The sequence below is a fragment of the Lepisosteus platostomus genome, chromosome 7, assembly GCF_059453375.1.
Source record: "Lepisosteus platostomus isolate fLepPlt1 chromosome 7, fLepPlt1.hap1, whole genome shotgun sequence".
NCBI lineage: Eukaryota > Metazoa > Chordata > Actinopteri > Semionotiformes > Lepisosteidae > Lepisosteus > Lepisosteus platostomus.
Window position 1 is genome coordinate 41,527,975 of NC_142617.1, and position 6,297 is coordinate 41,534,271.

Here is a 6,297-nt window from a genome sequence, read left to right on the forward strand (position 1 = left end):
GCGCTTTTCTGGACACTCCACTCAAAGCGCTTTACAGGTAATGGGGACTCCCCTCCACCACCACCAATGTGCAGCATCCACCTGGATGATGCGACGGCAGCCATAGTGCGCCAGAACGCTCACCACACATCAGCTATCAGTGGGGAGGAGAGCAGAGTAATGTAGCCAATTCATAGAATTGTAGCCAATTCATAGAGGGGGATTATTAGGAGGCCATGATTAGTAAGGGCCAATTGGAAATTTGGCCAGGACACCGGGGTTACAACCCTACTCTTTTCGAGAAGCGCCCTGGGATTTTTAATGACCACAGAGAGTCAGGACCTCGGTTTTACGTCTCATCCGAAGGACGGCGCCTGTTTACAGTATAGTGTCCCCGTCACTATACTGGGGCATTAGGACCCACATGGACCGCAGGGTGAGCGCCCCCCGCTGGCCCCACTAACACCTCTTCCAGCAGCAACCTTAGTTTTTCCCAGGAGGTCTCCCATCCAGGTACTGACCAGGCTCACACCTGCTTAGCTTCAGTGGGTTGCCAGTTGTGAGTTGCAGGGTGATATGGCTGCTGGATACAATCTAATTAGATTGTATTAACGATTACTAGGCTGGGAGCGAATATGAAGTGAATAGACCGTTTACGGATTTACAGCGTTTTCCCGTTTGCTCTAAGAATGGGAGTAGCAAGTACTGTACAAGCGTCACGGGGGCACAGTAGAATCACAAAGGACCCGCAGAACTCTGAAAAAAACACACCGAGCTCCAACTGGGTGAATTAAACAGCCTGTTGATGACTCCGAAATCAATTCCTGCAAAGATTACGTTGAAACCTTTAAAAGTTAACCTTTTCTTTTTGTTTTGGAAAAATAAACGAAGATCAACCTTTTCATTTCTGTGTGCAGGTTGCGTTACGCTCCTCTTTTACTCATGGGCAACAGGGAAGGTCGTCGTGCTTTGAAGTGCATTTCATATTAAATGAGCAATTATGCATCGCTACCGCGTAATTGCATTCAAAATAAGGGCACCTTGTAAAGTGTTAACTGTTTAGGAAAGAGCCCCTGCAGACACAAGCACATTCTTATTTGTGTGAACTGTAATAAGCAATGATGTCCACTAGGGGACACTTCAGAAATTACTGTACTTCAGATTATATAAAATATTGCAGACCCCTGCCTGCGTTACTTAAGTAATAAAAGGGCACTTCGTCTACGCCGGTTTAGCTAAACATGCTGTTACAGACATTGGTTACTCAGATAGTAGCTCATTGTAAGGCTTCTTAACATTCTTGTGTTTAACGCCTTTAATCAAAGCAAAAATATACTTACCATATTAAAAAAATCTGTATACTCTATTAACCCATTTATAACCTTTCAAATTTCTTTCAAATATATAAAACCGTGAAGGATAAGTAACCGAAATCATTTTTTATATGGTAAGTATAAATCAGGGGAAAAATGACACTAGAGGCAATGTAATTCAAACCCAAATGGCTTTATTTATGCATCTTTATATATTTATATATAATTACCTTCATCTCAATTGCTCGTGGATATTTTTCTTTCAAATGGAACCGACAGGACATAGAGAACAAGGCATTCCACACTTATATATTACAAAAGAGTAAAGAAAAAAAGTGGACCATATATTCCTATATATAGTAGTTCCGTATAAAGAAATTAAAAACAGGAACGATCACATCCACCAAGACATTAGAGAAAGACATACACACGCAGAGACAGAGAGAGACGCAAGGATATAGAGAGTCAACCGTGAAAATAACTCCAAGAGATCTGTTGCATAGTTCAAAGCAAACAGGGGGCCTTTTGGCTTAGTAATAGATCGTAATTAAAAAGGGACGGTGGGGCGAATTTTAACATTATTGAGTTTTATTTTTATTACTTCGTGAACTCAAATGGAGCAGCTTCACACACACATTGAATATATTCTGTTTGAACTCTTCTTTTCCACAAGTTGAGTTGCATCTATGGGGAAATTCAAATAAAAAATAACAGCTGAAAATAAAGAATACACTCCCCAACGAGAAAAAGAAAATTTCCCACTCAGGAAAAACAACAACAAGGAATTTGTGTCCAGTGTACACACATACACCCCAGTCCATGATGCTGGAAACGTGGGAGGCCTACAGCAGCATTGTAGATCAGCGAAATGCTTCATTTATGTCTGTACACGACCTGAACATTACACACCCATCAGCACATCTCACTTTGCTCCCCTTCCATCGCGATGATATGTAATAGTAAACTAAACCATAAAATCTAGACTACAATTTTTTTTCCATGACAAGTTTGGTACTGAAGTGTCAACTCTACTCCAGCGCAATGAGATGTTTCTCTCTTAATTCCCCAGGCATAAACGGAGCCGTCTGTCCGTCTGAAAGCCAGATCTATACCCGATGCCAGCATGAATCAGAAATCTGTCTCACACATAACTGATCAACAGTCATTTCTCGCGTCTTCAGGGTGACAAATTGTACCCGTGAGTCTGTTAAATCGGCAAATCCAAACCTCCTTGTCAAAATGGTTTGATTTACCTTGAAATAAGGGGCAAATAACAGGAACTATGTATTTTTCATTTAAAAATGTTCTCAACGGCTGTCCACATCCCCTTCTTTAAAATGTTTTTTAAAAAAAACAGGAAACCTTTTGATTCTGTACCAGACACATGAACCCACAAATCTTGTCGCGATCTGTTTTTGTTCCAAAAAGACTGTCACGTGGCGAAAGATTTACGCTTTAATCTGAACCAATTTGTAATCTGAAAAAAAGACCAGGACCTAGCGCCAAATCACACTTTAATCACTGATTCAGTGTGCAAATGCAGAATTTGCTGTTCAATTTCTTTTTGTAATTGCGGTAGATATTGTGCAAGATTGCAGGTGGCTAAAAATGTGGCTTTGAAAATCAATGAAGATTTATTTTTGGACTCACGATTCAGTTTTTGCATTAGTCTCAAAGGACTCTTGCTAAAAATAGAGTCTGGATGCTCCATATCGATTGGTGTGGGTTTCGTTATTTTCAGATCCCACGGGTAACTAAAGTGGGGGTACAGCACCTCATTTCTCTCTAATAAGGGGGAGTCCGATTCTACACCAGGAATGGGGTACGATAACAAATCATACCGCCCTGTGCGGTTTAACAATTGCACAGAAACCAAACTCTTAAAAGAAAGAATAATTTACTTAAACAATTAGCATCATTTTATATTGCATATTTTGAACAACAGAATTAACCAGTTAACTTGATATCGGTTGCCATTGAAGTGGTGAAAGCAATCTCAGTTGTAACCAATTGAATAAAGAGCTCAACTCAAAGAGTTCAGATAAGTATAGCACTGAAACCATCAGACACTGTGTGAGGATGGGTTGGGATATCTAGATATGAACTATAATACACAAGGGAAACACGCACCCTAGACCACAACAAAATTTGGTAGTCTATATATAAAACTGTGCCAACCTGCCCTGTCCCCAGCCTACACTGAAAAGACTGAGTGGTCTCTTAACTGGTGCTGGCTTCACTGCCATTGCAGCTATAGCCACATCTGGAGGACTTCAGCCCGATAGTGAAAGTATCGCCAACACCCACGAGCTTTTACGGCTGCGAGGAGCGATTAACAATATTGTTCGCTTGGTTGTTTTCATGGTTAAATCCTTTTAAAACATCTCTGCATTAACAAGCATAGTTGTCTCACATTTACCCCATCGCAGAGAAAGGATAGTGCGCGCTTTCTTTCGTTTTAAACCCGTGGGAAACAAGATCCGCGTTTTTAACAAACTTTTCTACGTCTTCACTGAACAAGGAGATATCCAGAAGCAGTCGAAAGCAGGAAACTAATTTTTAATAGCAATATTAATATTTATTTTAACAGAAATGTTATTTGTTGTAATAAGAACAGCATTACATTTTTCCACACTATGCCTTAATTGTTTTTGTTTACATCAATCTTTGAATTCTGATAAACTCTTTCATTTAGCATCACGTCAGGGGACCCTTCCCTGTTTTAACCTGCATCAGCATGAAACTGAACAAACTGTTATTCCTTATGCCCTAAGCAAATGGCATGTCTCTGCCCCCTTCTCAAAGTGCCAAAATCATATAATAGTCTTTCAGATAGCAATGGACAATTGCAGTTGTAACAAAATATAACGTCTCTATTTTTTTCCATCAGAAAAGTGTCACAGTACAACAGTCTCTCAAAACCTTATTCTGTATATACCTTGGCCAAAGGAAAGCACAATTTCACAACCAATGCCCTTTTTCCTGCGGAGCTAATCTCAAAGAAAATTAGGGCAGAAGAAACTAGTTTTAATTATATGACTCAGCCAATGAAACTAAAGTGCAGGACAAAGTAAATCAAGGCCTAATAGTGCGACAGACTTGTTTCTTTATACAGTAGCATCAGATACTATTTGTCAAATCTTCATTTCCCTGCAAAGACTATGGAGGACTGGTATCTAATTCATTTAGCGAGTGTTAGGGAGCACAAACCACGATTTCACCCCACTCCCTTCGAGACCTCAACCTCCAACGTTTCTCACTCGCTCATTCTTCCAGTATACCGTCATTATAAGGAGGTTGTGGCCAATCATGATTTAGTGGTTAACTGTAATTCAGAAGACCCTAGGCTGGAAGTCTGAGGCCTCTTGCTTGATGGTTTCTTCCTGTTGTAAAACTGCGACTTTTTTCATGTTTTGTCTGTCCTCACAGAGACGTATTAAGAGCCAGGGCTGCTGTTCAACACTAAAAGGATGCCTAAAGCAGAGAGGCTAATAACACACGGCAAGAGCAATATTAACATTAAGAAATCAAGACAGCACTGTAGTACTGGACACTGTCAATCGACCATTTTTCTTTAGGATTGTAATGTATATAAAAGATTGAGGCTGCTCTTTAACACTGTCATCAGATTATTTCAAATATATGACTCCAGGATATCAAGATAAAATATAATGGTTCCATACATAACCACCTGCAAATCCTATCGCTCAGTAGAAACTAGCCCTCGGTTTGAAGTTGTTAGTTCTCAATTATTGGCCAAGCAAAGAACCTGGAACACACAACAGAAATCTACTTCCGTAGTACTACTATGCACCAGGGTTGGGCCAAAAACTGACAAATCAATATTTACTGGAAGACAGATCCAGTAATTGACAGTGGCAAAGGCACGCAGATCCACTATTGGCGTGATTAACGTACTGCAGACCAGTTAAGAGGGTGTCGGGTATGAGCCTTGGGAGAAACCAGGAGGATTCTCACTCAAACCTTGAGAGCAGACAAGAGCTTGCCCTTAAACAATGCCTAAATGGACTAACACAGATGAAGGGAATATGAAGCCTTCGCTGAATGGGCATAATTGCTAAAGCACCAGGAGACAGGATACAGTTAAATCCAACATCAGAAGACCTGGTTGGTGACTATGGCTTTGTTTCACTCAGCCTCACAGTGGACTGCAGAACTACAGGAGCCTCCTGGTGCTAAAACAAATAAGGGGAAGGGGAAAGCAAGACCTAAGATACTCAGGAAAGCTGGATGTGCTTTCTAAAATGCTAGCGAGCTCTGCCAGAGATCTTGTGTGCAAACCTGATTTTACTGTTACAGAACATGTGGGAGCTGCATTTTGTGAGAAATCTGGTTTAAAAGGGCAAATGCAGCCCAAACTACACCTAATGACAGAAGCTCCCAAAGGATGTGAAAAAGAATGTTGGCTGGGCCAAATGCACTGCAAGATGATAGGCCTTTGATGATGGGTGTGAAGAATGGCAAAGTAGTTTGGGGACTTTTGCAATGAGAAACTATGTTTATGTATACCTCAGTGCACTGAGGTTAAAAGGGAGGCAGGAAATGCAAATGTGCCATCTTTTCACAGTCACCTATCCAAATTAGTTTACACTGAAGAGACCCACCTTGAACTGATTTTTACATACAAGCTACAAGGTGTACATTCTCACAGGTGGAGTCAACAGCTGTTACAGAAGCATGCTTGTATTAGTCTTAGTTACTGGGAAAATCCCCAACTTCTGAGCAGCACAAACTAACTCTTCACCCTACAATTCATTGTTTTGAGCTCCTCAAGAGCAGATCAGGAGTGTTCCCTTACATGATACACAATTTGGTGTCACTATGTCATTATATGGATAACTGATGCCACACGAGAGTGCACAAGGTTTTAATACCTTCAAGCCACCTTCCTCACCAAGATCAATACATTTCCTCTTACATGGTATGAAAGGTCAGCCCTGTAGACTGCTGGCAAAATGAATGCAAAAAAAAAAAAAACTCAGAG